The sequence below is a fragment of the Pipistrellus kuhlii genome, unplaced genomic scaffold, assembly GCF_014108245.1.
Source record: "Pipistrellus kuhlii isolate mPipKuh1 unplaced genomic scaffold, mPipKuh1.p scaffold_m20_p_8, whole genome shotgun sequence".
In the NCBI taxonomy this organism is placed as follows: domain Eukaryota; kingdom Metazoa; phylum Chordata; class Mammalia; order Chiroptera; family Vespertilionidae; genus Pipistrellus; species Pipistrellus kuhlii.
Window position 1 is genome coordinate 4,136,732 of NW_023425584.1, and position 20,191 is coordinate 4,156,922.

Below are 20,191 nucleotides of genomic sequence, written 5' to 3' on the forward strand. Positions count from 1 at the left end.
GGCTTGACCTTTAGCAGACTAAGCAGTGAGTATCTTATGAGATTTCCTCCTGAGTCGCATTTGAGTTGGTCATTGAATTAGTTGACAAAGGGGCAAAACCTGTTGGTCAAGAATGTGCTGGTTCCCCTCAGTTAGTTTCTGCGAATCACAATTGCCTAACAGGAAGTTTGTCTTCGTAGGCAAATGAGAGACAAGCCAGGGACCTGACAGTCCAGTAGGGAGGGTATCTCTCACCTGGATCTTGCTATTATTTTAACAAAACTCAGATTGCCGAGTTCCCTGATGTCAGCAGGAAGCATTTTCAGGACTTTCCCTCTCGGGTTTAGTTACCCATGAACACTTTAGAGCTGTGAAGTGGAAACCATATGGGGCATTAACATGTAAAAGTGCCTGTGAGTAGAGAGATGTACAAATATAAGCATAGTGAATATTGGAACCATTCTCTTAATAGCAAGCTTCTGATTCACCGAAGGAAAAGAAGACTTAAATGAAATTTCTACTGAGAAAAAAGGAACTTGAGTAATTTTTACATCTTTAAGAGTTAAATTTGAGAATACCCACTTATGAGAACTAATCATGAAATATATTTGGTTCTGTGAAAGGGTCACTTGGGGCCTTAAAGAGGAAGGGGCAGCGGACAGGGGACCTCAGTCTTTACACTCCAGGTCTGGCATCTGTTGATCTTTATGTCTCTAGCATAAGTCTTCCACCACATAGACATTCAGTACATGTTCACTTTGAAGGGAGGAGGGGAAAATTAACTCACTAACACAGGGAAAGGCCGGACAGTTCTGGAGGTTCAGAAACGGGTTCGTTAGTCAGTGTTCCGGTTGTGTGCTGCTACAGTTGTTCAGCGTTTTTTGGTGTAGCACTAAGCTAGACTTTGAAAAGCAGACTCCTATTATTATTGCCTTCGTAGTAAGCTGCTAACCATAGCTCACTATAGCTGCTTTTGTCAAAACTGGGTTGCTATTATATTCTTTGGCTACAGAGTAATATCACTTAATGGGGAAAACTTGGGCACTCATTCTCTACTTGAGAGTTCACTTACTAGTATATGACAGCTTTTATGTTTTGAGTATTAAGGTATTTCCATCTGATTATTCTGGGGAGGTTAATCATTGACTGGTATTTCAGTCACTTCAGTGAAAAATCCAAACATCTTTAGTCATTGCCTATGATTTGTTAACATACCTGGGAATTTAAAAATTCTTCAGTTTCAGCTAGATTTGAGATTCTCGGTCAGAGACACAGTCTTGGCTTATAAACAAAGACTAGTTGGGCAGCATTGCACTGTGTTTTGTTTAATGTTAATATTGTAGGCCTTAGAATTACGTGGTTCTTTGCTAATGAAATGCTTTCTTAAGTGGCAAGATCTGGGGAATTAGCTGTTCAGGATGGCTCATCTGGTTCAGTTGTATTTTTGTTCAGCTAGGCAAGTGGTCGGCCAACTGCGGCTCTCGAGCCACATGAGGCTCTTTGGCCCCTTGAGTGCGGCTCTTCCACAAAATACCACGTACCCTAATTAAGTTAATGACATTATACCTATCTACGTATATAGTTTAAATTTAAAAAATTTGGCTCTCCAAAGACATTTCAATCGTTGTACTGTTGATATTTGGCTCTGTTGCCTAATGAGTTTGCCGACCACTGAGCTAGGCTGAAATATTTCCTCTTCTATACTGGGTTACTCTCCATTGATGTTAGTGAACGTAGGGACTGTTGAGAGTAAAGCTTGGTTTCATCTGCTCCTCAATCTAGGCCTTCCTAATCCTTGGACTTGGGGGCAGCTGTGCTCTTTGACAAGGGCTTCCGCTATACCGCCTAGTAGGTATGGGAGTTTGGGCAACTGAATTTTTCTCATCCTTTTTGAGAATTAAATGTAATGACTGTAAAGGGCGTGGCCCATAAAGCCAGGTATTTTAATTACTGCAGGCATATTTTGGCAACTGTGTGGCAATTGCAGAAGTAGAACGTTGATGTGCAGTAAGTTCCCAGTCTTTGATTTTTAAGTGTTTATCTATGTCCTTCTGTTGAATGCCTTTCTCTTTCTCCCTTCCAGTTTAGAATTTCCAGTCTAGTGGGAAAGCTGGTGTGGTAGTAAAAGAACGTTCATAAAATGTGGGCGGGGCTTATGTTTTGAAAAGTGTCAGCTAGTAAATTATTTATTGGTGTTCTTCACTGTTTCCCTTAGTTCACTCAGTGACTGGTTATTGTAGGGATTGACATTTATTGACTCGAGAGGACACTCTTAAAATTATGCCATGTGTTTAAAAAAGTCTATATCTTATTTGAGGGTTGAAGATTTGGGTAATGTATAGATTTGATGACTTATATGTAGCAAACCAAAAGATTTCTTGTTAGGCGCTTAAATAGGTATCTTTAACGGGAGGTATCTGACCCTTCCTGATCATTGGTTCTGGCTGACATGCTTGGTATGGTGGAGGCGCTGTCTTAGGAAATGGAGAAAGAAGTTCGTTGTAGCTGAATGGTCTGGGACAATTTCTGTGGATAAGGGTGTAACCTGTTAGCTGCTCTCACTTGGAAATTGCATGCTATTTATGAGAGTGAATATTATTAATATTAGGATGTAAGCCTTTGGCATGTAGGATTTCTTACCCTTCTCTCAGCACAGAGGCGAGGGATGCTGTGCAGACCTTTTATACCAAGTAGCTTACTCAGGGGTTGTAACTCTGTGCCTCAGATCCACCTCTCCATTACCCTTTGTTCCGTTTCCTGGTGGCTGTCCTTTGCCACTGGTGCCATGGTGGGTGTATGGATTGCTTTCTGTCTTTCAACAGTTACCGAAGTGCATGTTTGGGATTTGGTTGAAGAAAGCTGGATACAGTAAACGGAAAGAATCTTGGAAGCTGCTTGACTGCTGTCTTTTCTCAGACTAGTCTGAAAGGGAACCCCCATTCATTCTGGATTGGTGGATCTCAAGTACAAATATTGTCCAGGTAAGCATTACCCTGCATTGTTTTGTTTCGTGGAACTCAACTTTCTGAAAGAAACTGGAAAACAAAACTTTTTACTCTTTGCATTCCTGGGGAAAGGAAGAAATGTGAGCTGCGTGTGCTCAGTGCCGTGTTTGGATGTGGATTAGTGAAGGCGCATGTGGTGGAAGCGCCAGTAAAACTTGGTTGCGATGTCAGAAGTGCAGCTATTTTTATTATAGGCTTGAATGGTTTATGGTAATGGTCCTAGGGGAGTTTTGTTTGAGGACTAGCTTGTAAAATATGGACAGGAAGTGATAATTTTGAGACATTATCTCATCATTTATAGTTAATACCTGGTCAAAATGCGTCATTTGTAGTTCCCATGTAAAGTAGTCTTATGGTCGGGGCTCCTGGAGGGTCTTCTCAAGAAGATTTATTAACTGGGACAGCTGTTTATTGAGCATCTGCTAAGTGCCAGGTACTGTGTAGGCTCTTTACTACGACGTGCTGTTTCTCATTCAGCTGGCACATGCTGAACCCGCATAGTGACACGAAGCTCATAAGCATTAAGTGCAAGGAGCCCAGGGTCAGACAGCAGGTAAATGGCAGAGCCACGCTTTAAGCTGGGGTCTGTGTATGTGTCTCCGAAGACCTGCCTCTCCGCCTGACTGCATTGCTGAAGTGTGTGCTTCAGCTTTGGGTTTTCAGATTGCCCATCTGCACGAGCAAGCCTTTACAATAGGTTTCCGCTGGAAAGAACACAGGGTAGGCCATGGCGTGGGGAGGTATTTCCGTTTTATTTGATGTTCTCCCTTCGTAATGAGAAAATTAGAAAATCTGTCAGTCCATCAAGCAGACACAGGGCGTGTGAGAGAGGCAGTGAATTTCAAAGTCAAAACAGTTCTCTACAGGGAAGTATCATTTCTTCCAGTGAACTCAAGCTTCTTTTGATTTCAGTTCCTCTTTCACTGTTATTGGCTATCTAACTAGCTCAGTAGCTTCTTAGGCGGACTTCTTTGGACCTCTGGTCTGTGAGCTTGACATGTAAGACATTGGCAGGCAACTCTGTTGACAACATGAGTTTTTTTGGTATTTCATATTCTCTCCAGGTTTCTTTCATCTTTAAACAGTTATTTTTATTGTAAGCGGACACTGACTTTGTTATCCTTTTTCTAGTTTTATTCTTTATATTTGCTAGTATTTCTCCTAGGTGAGCATTCTTATCACTTGTCGTTTGAAGAGCTGATCAGGGTGGTGGTGGTAGAAAAAATAGCAGTTAATGCTTACTGGGCACTGACTCTTTATTGAGCACAATGCTAGACACTTTCTATGTCTAAACTCCTTTCGTTTTCATAGTAACCCAGTGAGGTGGGTGCCATTATTTGCATTTCCTGATGAGGAAACTGAGCGTAGAGAAGTTAAACATGTTCAAGGTCACACATGAAGTAGGAGACAGAGATGAATATGTGTACAGGCCGTCTGGCTTCAGAGAATATGCTTCTCACCTCTGCTATTGTGCCTCTAGTGCAGACTGTCATCCAGCGATAAAAAGGGGCACACATTCTGAAGTGTAAGCTGGACATTCTGACGTGAAGAAGTTGCAGAGGGACAGGAAACAATTGTTGCTGAGTGTCTCGCACTCCGGTTCTGGTAGCCACCGGGGCTAGCCATCGGCTGTTTCCCGGGAGGGCTCGCAGCCGGGTTGCCTCGGGTCACCAGGACTTTTGGTGACAATGGCAGTGTTCGGTGTCTGCTGCTCAGTGTGGGAGCGACTAGCTACGCTGGGCTCTTTGGAAACGTGTTTCTATGTCTGAGGAACTGAGTTTTTAATTTTAATTTACATTTAAAAAGCCACATGCACAGTTTGTCATTTACCTTCATCTTAGGTCCTGTCCTTGGTGTAACATTCTTAGAAATCTGATCTGATCAGCATGCTCCAAGCAAGCGGCTCTCATCCAGGGATGGGCTTCTGTTAACCAGCTGTGCAAGACTGGTGCGGAGAGCCAGAATTCCAGTTTATTATTTTATAATGATATGTGCTGGTTGGCAATTTAACGCAAACTTTTCTGATAAGTAGATTTGCTTTATTACTTGGTTCTAATTAATATTCCGGCTTAATTTTTTTCAATTAAACAAGTGATAGAGGTACCTGAGACTCAAGCCAAATGACTGGAATATTCTCTCTGCGTGTAGGTAGACTTTACCTACCGGGTCAGACCATAGTCAAGTAGGTCAGTTAGTTTGGACTTGCCAGGGAAGGGAGACATTGCTGGACGGGGACCAAGACAGCCTCCTGCAGCTACCTTCGGGGTGGATGGTTGTTCCTGGTGGCAGAACCTCTTCTTTCAGCCGCCCTGCTTGCTTTTCCTTTCCAGAATCTTCTGATGAGGCGTTCGTTTTCAGACCTGTTAATAAATTCAACTTGAATGCATTCTTGACTTCTGAGTCTGGGAAGTCTTTGTTCTCCGTAGGGTGCCTTCATCACTGCTGTGGTCCGTTGTGTGTTTATTTGGGACTTACGAAGGCAGCTGCATTTTCCTTGCTTCCCTGTGGCCTCTTTCTGTGGAAACATGCGTGTTAGCTTATTTAACTTGGTCCTGTGGTACAGGGAAGAGTAGGAATATACTCATAAAAGTACACCTGGTGACACATTCTCTTTGTATGACATCATGCTGTTAAATGTGCTTGTTTTCCGTTGACTGCATCATACTTTGGGACTTGTTCTTGCTCCTTCTGTTCTCAAAGCAGAAAGAGTAACAGAACTGAGTTTGCATTTGTCCATTAACTTTTCAGGTGTATGCAAGATGGATGGAGGAGACCAAGGCAGTGAGTCCAGTTAGTTTAAATGATCAATGATGAAGGCGAACCAAAGCATTGACAGTGGGCGTGATGCGGGTGGGTGGACTTAAAAGAGATATGGGTGGTAGGATCTACAGAACTTGGAGATTGCTTATAAGAGTAGGGCACACATGCAATAAAGTATAAATTGTATGTTTTGGCTTAGGCACCAAGCTAGGGAATACTAGAACAGCAGATTGGGGGCCAAGGGGCAGAGAAGGAAAGAATTCTGTTTATAATGAGTTTGAGTAAATCCTCTAGGAGGAGAAGTTATCTATTAGGAATATTGTTCTGGAGTTCACCAGAGACAGCAGGGATAGAAAGATGTGAGAGTTTTTATTTAGCCTCAGTGATAGCTGAGTTTACCTTGAGTTAGAAGGTTACTCAGCACAGCTTGAAGAATGTATGTATCGTGGTATGAAAATGCCACTTTAAAGAATGGGCTGCAACTAGGATCATGTCTCCTTTTAAGATCATATTTGATATTGGTCAAGGGGTTGATGATCACTCTCTTCTTTCCATCTTGGCCGGGGAATTCTGGTGAACCTGTTTCCAGACTGCAAGGGAGTCCCATTTGCTTGGGTTCTGATTTTCTTTTCCACTGTAATGGTTTGTGTAAATGATAGAGGTACTGTTTTTGAAATGGTCGTGTTTTTTTTAAACTCCATGTTGCAGCTATACATCTTCATCTTCTGTGCATTTATGCAAATCCAATCTCTGCATCTAGTGATAAAAACAAGGGGGAAATGACCTGAGCAGTGAAGGCTCTGGATTAAGGGTGAGGGAGAAATGGAAATCTCTTCCCTCTGCCTCTCCGTGCCCCAGTGCTTGTCATTGAGCTGTGATGAGTGTATGTGTGGTGTTTTAAAGACACACATTTTTCAGTGTCACATGAGCCTGAGTGTTAGCCAGATATTTTACCCACTAGTCAGTGGGAGAAACAGTGAACTAACTGTTCATGTGCTGGAGTGAAGGTTAGCCCTGATGGAATTTTTAAGATGGTGTGCGGGTCCAGTGTGTTATATATTTAAGGGATTTTTAAGGCCAATTTTTACATGTGCTATTTTCACCGTATGTACTGACTGCACCCCCTAATTCCCAGGTGAGCTGTAACTCCACTGTAATTAGGTTTTAGTAATGAAGGCATGAAGATATGAAGAGTTTATTACAGCTACAGTCAATCATTACTTGAGAAATTTTTGGAATACATAATGTATGTCTATGGTACAGAATTCATGAGGTCCAGGCAGAAGTACATAGGAAAATTAATATAAGACACTGTCTTATTTTCGGGGAAACAGGGTATGCATGCATATAGGTCCTTTGGTTGATCTCTCCCTCTTACCCCCACCCTCCTCTGCCTTCCTTCTGAGGTTTGACAGTCTGATTGATGCTTCCTTGTCTCTGGATCTGTTTTGTTCATCAGTTTATGTTCATTATATTCCACAAATGAATGAGATCATGTGATATTTATCTTTCTCTGACTGGCTAATTTCACTTAGCACCATGGTCGGCAAACTGCAGCTCGAGAGCCACATGCGGCTCTTTGGCCCCTTGAGTGTGGCTCTTCCACAAAATACCACGACTTGGGCGAATCTATTTTTTTTTAATTAAAAAAAAAATTTTATTGATTTTTTTTTTTTACAGAGAGGAAGGGAGAGAGATAGAGTTAGAAACATCGATGAGAGAGAGTCATTGATCAGCTGCCTCTTGCACACACACACACACACACACACACACACACACACCCCCGGGGATATGCCCGCAACCAAGGTGCATGTTTTTTTCTTTTTTCTTTTTGTTTTTTGTTTTGAAGAGTCCAGCTCAGTTGATTGTCCTGTAGGATGTGCAGCATCCTTACTTGTTTGAGTATTTCCTCATGGTATCATTTAACTGGTTTCTGTCACTCCTGTGCTTCCTGTGAACTAGAGATTAGGCGAGAGGCTTGATGGCAGCGAGGTTAAACATTTTGACTAGAATGCTTCATCAGAGATGAAGTGTACCTCGCTTCAAGTCACAGTGGAGACCTTGCTGACAGGCTATTCCATTCTCCGTTATGATGTACAGCTTTGTTCTGTGCTGTTGGGAAGGAGTACCTGTGGGCTGGCTTGGCACCTTGTCAGTGTGCTGCCCCATTGCAGCCTTTCACCCGTGGTGTCAGCATCCGATCTTGGAATCCATTATTACGAGGAGTTACAAAGTTGTGGTTTTTCTGTCATTCCAGCTACAGTTATAGCTAGCATTCCCAGAGCCATCACTCTTTCTCTCCCCTCCTCTGTGTATCACCATACTCTCATGAACTTTATTTATTGAGTGTGTTCACAGTCTATTAGAGTCTTTATTGATGCTCACATTGTCCAGGTTTGGCTAAGGAGAACCCCTTCAGGAGCTCCTGCTTCCTTTTGAATGATCCAGCAGTGTTTGTGTGTCTTGGCCTGCATGTCAGGAATCAACCATTTCTCCAAGAAGCTTGGTTCGTTCCTTTTAGTGGGGAATAGTGTTTTAGAAACCAAAATGGTTGCTGTTGGGTTATCATTGCACCTTTACAGTGCACAGAGCTAAGAAGTATATTTAAAAAGCGTCAGGAGCTGAAACTGGTTTGGCTCAGTGGTAGAGCATTGGTCTGCGGATGAAGGGTCCTGGGTTCGATTCCGGTCAAGGGCATGTACCTTGGTTGCGGGCACATCCCTTGTAGCGGGTGTGCAAGAGGCAGCTGGTCGATGTTTCTCTCTCATCGATGTTTCTAGCTCTCTTATCTCTCTCCCTTCCTCTCTGTAAAAAATCAATAAAATATAAAAAAATAAAAATTAAAAAAAAGCATCAGGAGCCCTGGCTGGTTTGGCTCAGTGGATAGAGCGTCGGCCTGCGGACTGAGAGGTCCCGGGTTCGATTCCAGTCAGGGGCATGTACTTTGGTTGTGGGCACATCCCCAGTGGGGAGTGTGCAGGAGGCAGTTGATTGATATTTCTCATAGATGTTTCTAATTCTCTATCCCTCTCCCTTCCTCTCTGTAAAAAAATCAATAAAATACATTAAAAAAATAAAAATAAAAAGAGTCAGGAGTTGCTCCGGCTGGGCGGCTCAGTTGGTTGAGCGTCATCCTGTTGTGCCAGAGTTGTGGATTTGATCCTGCAGTCAGGGCACATACAAGAATCAGCCAATGAATGCATAAATAAGTGGAACAACAGATCTCTCATTCTCTCTCTCTCTTCCTCTCTTAAAAAAAAAAACCCCAGCTGAAACCGATTTGGCTCAGTGGTAGAGCATCGGTCTGCGGACTGAAAGGTCCCAGGTTCGATTCCGGTCAAGGGCATGTACCTTGGTTGCAGACACATCCCCAGTAGCGGGTGTGCAAGGGGCAGCTGATCGATGATTCTCTCTCATCAATGTTTCTAACTCTCTATCTTTCTCTCTTGCTCTCTGTAAAAAATCAATAAAATATATTAAAAAAAAAAAAAAGCAACCCAGTAAAACAAAACCAGAAGTTCATGTTAGTTCTGATTCAAATTTAATATTACAAGGATATTTTTCTGACTCTGCTAAGCCTTTTGATTTTCAAAATCTAAGGGACAATATCAGTGTGATGGCCATCAAATGTGGAGGTACAAGTTGTTATGTAAATAGGAAGATAAATAGCTTTATTCACTCATCATGGAGCATGTACTCAGAGAGGTACTATTTGGGAATGGGGGGTACAGAATCAGATGTGTACCTTGCTCCCAGAGGCTTGCAATCTTTCATATAAAAAAGTATAGGACAATATAAAAACTAAGGATCATGAGAGGTGTACGTAGGATTCAGGACATTTCATAAGGGACATTTTTTTAAAGTTACCCTTTGAGGACAGAGAAATTAGACAGGATGTGCGTGTTTTGGGTCAGAGGCAGCTTTGATGCGAAGGTAACTGGTGAGCAATGGCTGCAGGCAGTACTGAATGCCGTCTTTCAGGAGGGCTGGTAGGTAAGCAGTTCTTTGCGTTGGAGGTAGCCTGTGTGAGGGGATTGAGGTAGATGCATTTGCAAAGATACCAATTCTTGGACTTATCCTTTAGGCCAGAAGTTATAAACAAGAAGCCATGGATAGATAGAGCTCCACAGATACGTTATTTAGTCTGCATAGATTTTAAAAATTGAGACATTTCATATCAAAACACTTAATTTCCTGTTCCACCTGAAAATTGGCACTAAGCCATGGCTGGCTGCCCTTTTGAGTCAGGACTTGTGCTTTTCCTGGTCACCAGAGCCCTTGGAAGTCCATCTTTCTCTCCTTTGCTGAGCCATCCCCGCAGAGCCTGGAGGAAGGGTTGCAGATGGAGGGTATGCTCTGAGAAGAGAGGTGGCTGTGGAAGTTTGAGCAGGATCCGTGCTTTCTTCAGTTCAGAGGGGTGCATTGCTGCAGGGAGACCAGTCAGTAGGCTGTTAGAATATTCCAGGGAAGAAAAGACAAGATAGTAACAATGATGTGAAGATGAGTAAATGAGACATTTTAAATACAGAATGGATAGATTGTTTTGATGTGAGTGTGTGTATGTATTGACAAGAATGTAAATCAGACTAAAAGCATAAAGTTCTATTTCTAAAAAGCTTTGTATTCATAAATCAGTTTCTAGATGTTAACCACACGCTTTTGTATTTTATTGGTTAATTTTGGAAGACAGTAGTCATATTTCATGGTTGTCATTGTGTAAAGTTTAGTTTTGTAATATGCAAATAACATGCTTTGACAAAAATACTAACTCTGATGGTTTTATTTCTGAAAGTTGTGTATAAAGTGAAAATTTATAGTCATTAAAAAGTCACTTTTCTTATGCAGTCATGCACTGCATAACAATGTTTCAGTTAATGATGACTACATATGTGATGATGGTGCCATCTATACTACTAATAAAGGAATATGCAAATTGTCCTGGACTCCGACACAGTAACAGCAATGACTGAACAGCAGGTTGCATGGGGTGACAAGGCCAGCAGGGGGGTTAGTGAGGGATGACCAAATGACTGAATGGGGTGACCAGGCTGGCAGGGAGGGCAGGTGGGGGTGACCAAGCCAGTGAGGGGGGCAGTTGGGAGTGACGAGGCCAGCAGGGGCGGGCAGTTGGGGGCGACTGGACCGGCAGCGGAGTCAGTGAGGGGCAACCAGGCTGGCAAGGGGGGACAGTTGGGGGTTACCAGGCCAGCAAAGCAGGGCAGTTGGGGGCGATCAGGCCAGCAGGCAGAGGCAGTTAGGGGTGATCAGCCTGGCAGGGGGGACAGTTAGGTGTGATCAGGCAGGCAGGCAGGCGGTTAGGAGCCAGTGGTCCTGGATTGTGAGAGGGATGTCCCGAGATCGGCCCTAAACCGGCAGTCGGACATCCTCCTAGGGATCCTAGATTGGAGAGGGTGCCGGCTGGGCTGAGGGAACCCCCTACCCCTGTGCACGAATTTTGTGCACCGGGCCTCTAGCTAGATTATAATGGAGTTGGAAAATTCCTGTCACCTAGTGATGTAGCCCGTATAATGTATTACAATATATTATACAAATACTACGTGTTACAGTTACCTACAGTATTCAGTACAGTAACATGCTGAACAGGTTTGTAGCTTAGGAACTGTAGGGGAACAGAATTTGTCACCCCAAAATATGTTTATTTGGCATAAGCTTATTTTAGGCTGATTAATTTCAAGAAGCAGCTCTGAAAACCAAATAGACGTTACCTTTTGTAAAAGACATTCACATTTGTAAGGGTGTCTCCATAGCCTTACCTGGAAGATGGGGTTGATTTTTATCTCTAGAAAGTCTTAGCAGCAGAAGACAAAGACTTAAATCTGCTTACTAACCTTACCTTGGCTTACTGTGCTCTCCTGGTACACTTCCCCTACTCCCAACATTTTTGTCTTCTGATGAAGATGGTACTGTATTTATTTAAAGTGTGGCTTTAGACATTTTGGTGAGTAGCTCAGTTTCCCCCATTATGTAGGAAGTATATATGTTATTAAACTTTCATTTTTCTCCTGTTAATCTGCCTTTTATTTCAGGATGTCTCTGGCCAAGAACCCAGAGGGTAGAGGAAAATGTTTTTCCTCCCCTACAGAGCAGTAGGTTGTACCATACAGCCTGGGTGTGTGTGGGTCCATATACCATCTAGGTTTTTATAATACACTCCATGATGTTCACACAATGATGAAATCGCCTAATGCATTTCTCAGAATATGTCCCCCCATTAAGCAGCACACGACTGTAATTATTAACTTTTCAAGCAAAAATATTAGCAACACTATACACTTACTTTCGAAGAACTGGCTTCTTGTATTTAGTGCTTACAATCTCTGCAAGAAATTAAATAAAAAAGATAGTGAGTTGACAAGGGCCTGTCCCATACATTAAAAATTATACCTGCACTAAGACTATTTGTACTGTTAGTAAGTATTTTGGAAGTCTTCCCTGTCTGGTTGGGGCATGACTTTATCCAGTCCCACTGTCAGTGCCATTACTTCAGACATTCAGTGTGTCACCAGCTCAGACAGTCGAAGAGGCATGAAGACATGTATATGACTAGACAGAGTGACTCACTGACAGAAGCCACGCCTGGATACTGTACAGTCAGCTTTCAGTTTCGAGGGATGAGCAAAGATTGATTAAAGGGCATTTGTGTGTATGTGTGTGTGTAACTTACATACAGTATTGAATATATAGTATGTGTATACGACACTGGCTAACTACTATTCAAATAAAGATATAGGACATTTCCAGAGCCTCTTAAGGGTTTCCTCATGTCTGTCTTGCTTCACTCAGTCAGTCACTCCTCCCAGAGATCTATTCTGGCCTCTATGACTATGGGTTAAGTATGGCTGTTTTGGGATTTTATATAGTAAATGGAATCATACAGCACATACTCTTATGTATACCCCTCCCCCAGTTCATTGTTATATCTATGAAATTCATTTATTTTGTTAACTAGTCCCCCCCCCCCCCCATGTATTATCCCATTAAATATAGAATCCATAGTTTGTTTAGGTTACCGTTGATGAATTAGTTGGGTTGTTTCCAACTTTTGGCTGCTGTTAGGAGTAACACTTGCAATTTGTGGCTGCTGTTAGGGAGAGGGAGAGAAACATCAATGTGAGAGCGAGCCGTCCATTGGCTGCCTTCTGCATGTCCCCCCTCCCCCCCCCCCCAGGGACCAAGCCCACAACCTGCCGTGTGCTCTGACATAAGCGGAATGGAATTACTGGGTCATAGGACAGGCATGTGTAGCTTCAGTAGATACTTCTGAACAGTTTTCCAAGTGCTTGTGCCTATTCATTCTGCCTCTACCGCGGAGAGTTCTGTCATCACTGGTCTGGCCAGTCCTTTTAATGTTAGCCATTCCGATGGGTGTAGTAGTACCCGTACTGTGGCTTTGTTCTCTCGGCTCCATTGAGTACTGTTTATATGCAATTAACTGCACTTGACTAAGTGTTCTGTTTGCGTTTTGAGAACTGTATATACACTCATATAACCACCACCACAATCACGAGAGAATGTTTCTGCTGCCCCCAAACTTCCTGCACTCTCCTTTCCAGTCCCCACCCCACCCCAGGCCTCGAGCAACCTGCTTGTATAACTATAGGTTTGTTTGCGTGTTCTGGAATCGCATATAGACGGAACTGTACGGCATGCTTATACTGCATGTACTCTTGTTAAGTTTGGCTTTTGCCCAACATAGTGTTTTTGAAATTCATTCTTGTCGTATCAGTTGCTTGTTCCTTTTCATTGCTTAGCAGGTTACTTTACACAAGTATACACCAGTTTTGTTTATCCATTCTTCTGCTCATGAGTATTTGGGTTATTCCAATGTTCAACTGTTAGTAATAAAAGTTGCATGAACATCTGTGTTCAATTTTTTACTTTACCTTTTTTTTTTTTTTTTTACGAGACTGAGGAAGAGATAGGGCGAGGGAGAGAAACATCAATGTGATGAGTACGATACATAAATTGGCTGCCTTCTGCATGTCGCTCACCAGGGATGGAGCCCACACCTGCCATGTGCCCTGACCAGGAGTAGACAGGCAACCTTTGGGTGCACAGGATGATACTGGCAGACTGAGCCACCGGGCAGGGCTGCCCAGTTTCTGTTAGACTCTGGGGAGTACCTGTTCCGAGAAAGGGGACCTGGCCCTGAGCAGGTCTGCTGAGAGCCGGCTGGTAGTGTGTGGGTTGACTTCCTGCAGGAAAGGTTTCACAACACGAGTCCAGGTGATTTTTAGAGGATGTTTATTGAAGGCGGGATGGTGAAACCAGGAAGAGCCGAGGACAGAAGAAACAAGGGAGAGACCATAGGCAGTGAGCCTGGGCTGGCTGCTCTGGCTCCCCGAGAAGTCAAAGAAAAGGGGGTGTTGGGGACAGGGTCTGGGGTTGGCCTGGTGCAGGCCTCACAGGGTCCCTTGGAGCTGAGGAGATGCGGCCTGTGGGGGAAGGGAGGGGTGCAGGCGTGCCCCAGCGGGAGTGGACACTAGCTCCTTAGTTTTTGAGGGGCTGTAAAAGCTAGGCGTTTACGGGAGGATCTCGATAGAATATTCCTCAGTTTTATGCTGATAGGCCAAAGTGAGATCTATTCCCTTAACTTCCGTCTGTCCTTGGTGTGGTTGGCAATGGCACTGGTTGGATTCCTGCTCTCTCTTGCCCTGAGTAGGTGATTTAAGCTATTTTCCCTCTGGTTGGGGAGAAGTGTAAACCGTTTCTCTTAAGGTCCTTGGTTTAGGGAAGATGGGATTTCGCTGTTTACTAGGTGACTGTAAACTTCTTGGCCATTTAACTATCTGCCTCAGTTCCCCTCTTCTGCTTGTCCTGGCTTATTAGCCTGTCTCAGACCTTGGAGGGGAATGCTGGCACAAGGTGTAGCTGTATGCTTACTTTTTCAAGAAACTACCAGATCTTCTCCACTGTGGTTGTGCATTCCTATATAGTTCCTCCCACAGTATATCACCATTCCAGTGCTTTACATCCTCATCAGCACTTGGCACTGCCATTCAGTCTTAGCCACTCAGATAGGTGTGAGGTAATACCTTATTCTGTTTCCCTGATGACTTATGATGAGCATGTTTTTCATGTGCCTATTGGCCATTTAGATACTGTCTTTAGAGAAGTGCCTGCCATATCTTTGATCCTTAAAAAAAAAATAGAGTTGTCTTTTTCTTACTGATTTGTGGGAGTTCTTTATAATAATCTGGAAATGCGTTCTTTGTCAGATACACATATTTGTTTTCATTGTCTTGATACTGTCTTTTGATAGACATGGTCTGCACACTAATGAAGTCTAATTAATCACTACTTTATAGTTATTGTTTTTTGTCCTATTAAAAATTTTTTGCCTACTCTAACGTCTTGAAGATACTCTATTTTCAACAGTTTCTTAACGTATGTGTAAATAATAGTACCAGGCACAAGATTCATTTATTCCTCCATATGGTTGTCCCGTTAGCCTAGTACTATTATTTACACACACGCTAAAAAATTACTGAAAATTGTTGAATAAGAAATTTATATTTTATTTTTACATAAGTAATCCATGCTTACTATAGAAAACGTAAAAATAATGTAAGAACAGAGAATAAAAGGCTCTCCTGATGACTTAATATTTGGCGTACTTCTTCATATACATATTTTTCTTTCCTGTATACTTAATATGTTTTTTACACCTAACATTGTTTTGCAAACTGCTTTTAAAACTCACCAATATTTGTGGCATCTTTCTGAATCATCATATATTTCTTTAAAATATTTTGAAGGGATGCTTAATATATATGAATGTGCAGATGGCTAACTAGTTAAATTCCTTTATTAGACATTTTAAGTTATCTGTAAATTATAGCAACTTAAATCTGGGTTGCTCTTTCTTATAATTTTAGCTTTGAAGGCATCCTTGGGAGAAGTTCTAAGAGGTGGACTTGTTGGTTGAAAGATGTATACATTTTTAAGAGCATGTGTATTTTATTTACTTACTTATTTTTTATTGATTTCAGAAAGGAAGGGAGAGGGAGAGAGATGAGAGAGAATCATTGATCTGCTGTCTTCTGCACGCCCCCCTACTGTGGATCAAGCCCGGGCATGTGCCTTCGTCCAGAATCGAACCTGGGACCCTTTAGTCCACAGGCCAGTGCTCTATCCACTGAGCCAAACCGGCTAGGGTGAGCATGTGTATTTTATATAGCCAAAGCTTTACCCACTTTCTACTGTCTGTATGAACAGGACATGACAGACCACATTTTCTCTAGGAAAGTGCTGTTTTCTTCATTTCTATGCCAATTTAGGGTATTAATATTTAAAATCCCAATTTGGCGAAACAAATTAAAAATATGTTTAATTGCGAGTGCTGTTGGGCATATTTCTCTATGTTTGTGGTTATTTGAAATTCTTTTGTGAAAGAGGGAACTGTTTAGAGTAGCTGTGGCTCTGCTCTGCTGGTCCCAGACCCTGTGCATTTGGGGAGCAGGGAAAGGAAGCCCCGGGTGAGGGACCTGAGTTTGTGTGGCGGGGCCAGGCCGCCCTTAGCCATGGAGGAGCCTGTCTCTGACAGCGCAGCCGCACCGGGGCCCTGTGCTGGCACCAGCCTCGGCCCTGCTGGCCGGGCCCTGGCCCCGAGGCTGAGGAGGCATCAGTCAGGGGGCCTGGCCGCTGCTTCAGGGCCTCACTCCGCTGGCCTTGGTTGCTGGAGCTGGAGGTGAGGCCGCTGGGATTCCCGCACGTTTTAGGGGGGCGGCGAACCCTGTTTCCAGCCCAGGAGGGCACCCTTGTCAGGTTTCCAGTGCAGCAAAGACGGCCTTTTATTGTCACAGTCCTTGGATGGTTTTAGTTGCACCAGTCAGGAACCCCTACCTTGACACCTCTGTTTTCTTCCCGAGTCTTGTCTGCTTTTGCTTTTCTCACCCTATTAGGTCTAGTAATAATTAATGTCGTTTTCTAATACTTTTAAAAATCGAATTTATTTAAACAATACAACAAAATTTAATCAACAATATAGTTGCCGTTGTTTTCTACTACTTGTGCCCAACGCTCAGGAAGCATTTTAATCCCTCTGTTGTAAAATTCTTGCGATTTTGATGCAAAAAATTCGGTCAATGCATTTTTGAGGCATTCTTCATTATTAAATTTTTTTCCAAGAAGAAAGTTTTGCAAAGAACGAAACAAATGGTAATCGGAAGGGGCAATATCAGGAGAATATGCAGGTTGAGGGAGAACTTCCCATTCCAACTGGCGCAGTTTTTCAGCAGTGATTCTTGCAGTATGCGGTCGTGTGTTATCGTGGTGAAGAATTACGCCCTTCCAATTAATCAGCACGGGTTCTTTTTCTCTTAAAGCTTGGGCTAACCTTTCCAATTGGGCACTATACACTGCACTTGTAATGGTTTGGTTAGATGGTAAAAGTTCATAATGAAGAATTCCTTTAAAATTCCACCAAACACACAACATCACTTTTTTCGCATGCAAGTCAGGTTTTGGCATGGGCTGCGGAGCCTCATTTTTGTCCAACCATTGAGGCCGCCTTTTCAAATTAACATACAGCACCCATTGTTCATCTCCGGTAACAATTTGCTCTAAAAACGGCAAACGGTTTTGACGGGAGAGGAGCGAACTGCAAATTGTGACTCTTTGATTACGGTTGTTGTCGGTCAACTCATGAGGAACCCATTTTCCAAACTTTTGGACTTTGCCAAGTGCACGCAATTGATTGGAAATTGTTTTTTGTGAACAATTTAAAGTTGTCGCAAGCTCTTGTTGGGTAATTTGAGGATTTTGCACCAAAAGAGCTTGAAGAGCTTCTTGATCAAAATTGGACACGCGGCCTCGACCACTCTTGTCATCTAACAAAAAATTTCCCTCGCGAAATTTCTCAAACCAACGCTGGCATTTTCTGGCGCTAACTGCATCTTGACCAAGAGCACTACAGATGTTTTTTGCAGCCTCACTTGCTTTTTCTTCCTAATTGGAACTCGTAAAGCATGCAGTGCCGAATATGCTCTTCATCCGCCATCTTCTTAGCCCTAGTTTTGCAACAAAATCCAAACCAAACACAAACTTTTTCGAGCAAAACTTGTTAATTGCACTTCACACGTTCTGTAGATACCACCTGTTTGAAGGTTATGTCAATACAAGTCAACGCCAAGCAAGATTTTAAACGAATGTTAAAAACGACATTAATTATTACTAGACCCAATAGTTTTTTGTTCTTCAGTCTCAGAGATCCCCTCCACCCCCCTCAGGGCACCAGATACTGTCTGACCTAACAAGCATTATCGCTGTTTGTTATCAGGTGGCTGCACCCTTCCTCCTTTCTTGCCCTTTAACTGCTTGGCCTTCAGAGGTGCATTCCTCAGAGGTGGTGTCTGGGTCCCTGAGTCCCCCTACTGGTTAGATCCCTTGGTCATATTCTTATAACACCCAGTTAACATAATGACAATTGATATGGCATATTCCTCACTGAACAGTCGCTTCCCTTATCGGGAGGTGATCTCCGCGGGGACAAAGATCATGTCTGTCAGGTCATATTTAGTTCATGGCATAGTCTCAGCATCTGGCACAGTGTATGCCATCTGTTGCCCAGTTCAGTGAGGGAATAAATTTGGGAGGGCAAATGAGGATTACCATCTTGTATCAGAAGTTTGTATGTGATTGTAAAGTGAATACATCCTCCCTTTAAACTCTTGGTACTATTTTTCAGTATCATCTCTTAATTTTAAAATGATTTTGATCCTGAAAATTAAGCTTTGGCATTGGAAACTCCTTTCAGAACAAAAAAACATTCTTTCTAACCCTAAACTAGATTTAATCTATGCGGCTATCACTAAAGCTTTCTCTGTCCTTTTGAAGGAGTTGACACTGATAATCTTTCCTTTGTTTTCTCCTTCCCTAGCCCTCTCTCCCTCTCTCCTTTTACCCTTCTCCCCTCCCCCCTCCCTCTTAAATGAATATTGGGCCTTTACAGCAGGACTTCCTTGCTTCCTTTGTGTGGACATTCGGAGTTGTAGCCTGAACCGCGTGGTTGACTGGTTGCGGGTGTATTTAGCGGTAATTGTCTGCTGTTGCGATTAGGGCTTTCAAGGGGATGCATCCCACCAGCACCGGGTGAGATGCAGAGGGCCTGGTCTAGAAAGACATTGTAGGAAGATGGACAAAATGCCTGGCAGGGTCCCTTTCAGCTCCAGGATTTAATGGAATCTCTGGCTTCAAGCGGTGAGAAAACTCCACTTCCCCGTGCCTGCAGGAGAAGCCAGTGTGCAGGGAATCACTGCCCGGCTGGGCAGCGAGCAGCGGGGCCCCCGGCCGCCAGGCCTGGCTGAGACAGGCCATTCCTCTGTTCTCAGCCCGGTGACTGAGCTGGACTGGGAGCGCACCACTTCTTACTTGAAAACAAGGTCAGCCTAGGATACAGGAACAATGGCCTACAAGAGTAAGTAGAACAAGTGCAAAGTTTACTCTAAGTGTAATTGAGGGATGATAAATGTGCCCTTTGTATCTTAGCATTGACAACTAACTTTCATGCTGTTCCTGGTTAATGAAGCAAAATTGTGATTACCACTGTTTTCTAGCCCGCCTCCTCCCCTGCCACCGTGTGTGTGTGTGTGTGTGTGTGTGTGTGTGTGTGTGTGAAATTTTAAACATTGAGGCTTTACCAACTTAGAATATGTGTTTCTCTGGGATAGGTTTGGTTAAGTCTCTGAAAAGGAATATGCATTGGAGAAAGGAGCAATGTTTAGAAGATAGTGAGAGCTTATTTAAATGTAGCTTAATTTTTTTTTTTTTTTTAACCCGGACCAACTTTCATGCCTCTGGTGCTAATTAGAGACCGTTATGAGATGGAACTTTTGCAACTCTGGAAGTGGTTTTTATTAGTAAGATAGCACTAGTGAAGTTTGCATTTTAACACTCTTAAAAACAGTGACAGTGCATTTAAAAAAATATTTCATACTTTTTAGGAACTTACTCATCTTTCTCCCTTTAGTGAACCAGAAAATAATAGAGCTTTCTTTTCTTTCTTTTTTTTTTTTTAAAATATATTTTATTGATTTTTCACAGAGAGGAAGAGAGAGGGATAGTCAGAAACATCGATGAGAGAGAATCATCAATCAGCTGCTTCTTTTTTTTTTTTTTAAATATATTTTATTGATTTTGTAGAGAGGAAGGGAGAGAGATAGAGAGTTAGAAACATCGATGAAAGAGAATCATCAATCAGCTGCTTCTTGCACACCCCCTACTGGGGATGTGCCCGCAACCAAGGTACATGCCCTTGACCGGAATCGAACCTGGGACCTTTCAGTCCGCAGACCGACGCTCTGTCCACTGAGCCAAACCGGTCTCGGCTACAGCTTTATTTTCTGAAATAATTTTTAATACCAGAAAATTTGGTTTTGGGAATTCTTGTGTTATCTATGGAAGCATTTAGTGTACTGACACGTCCA

The 20,191-nt window shown here is 42.8% G+C and overlaps 1 protein-coding gene across 7 annotated transcripts in view; it reads left to right on the plus strand.

Moving 5' to 3' along the window:
- The window catches only part of FBXW11 (F-box and WD repeat domain containing 11), a 100,709-nt gene that overhangs the window by 7,358 nt on the left and 73,160 nt on the right, over positions 1 to 20,191 (plus strand). For 2 of the 7 annotated variants that reach the window (XM_036424747.2, XM_036424749.2), the window contains exon 2: positions 2,802 to 2,960. The exons of the other annotated variants lie outside the window; for them this stretch is intronic. The gene's annotated coding sequence lies outside the window, so the exon portion shown is untranslated. The remainder of the gene's footprint in view (positions 1 to 2,801; positions 2,961 to 20,191) is intronic. 7 annotated transcript variants of the gene reach the window in all.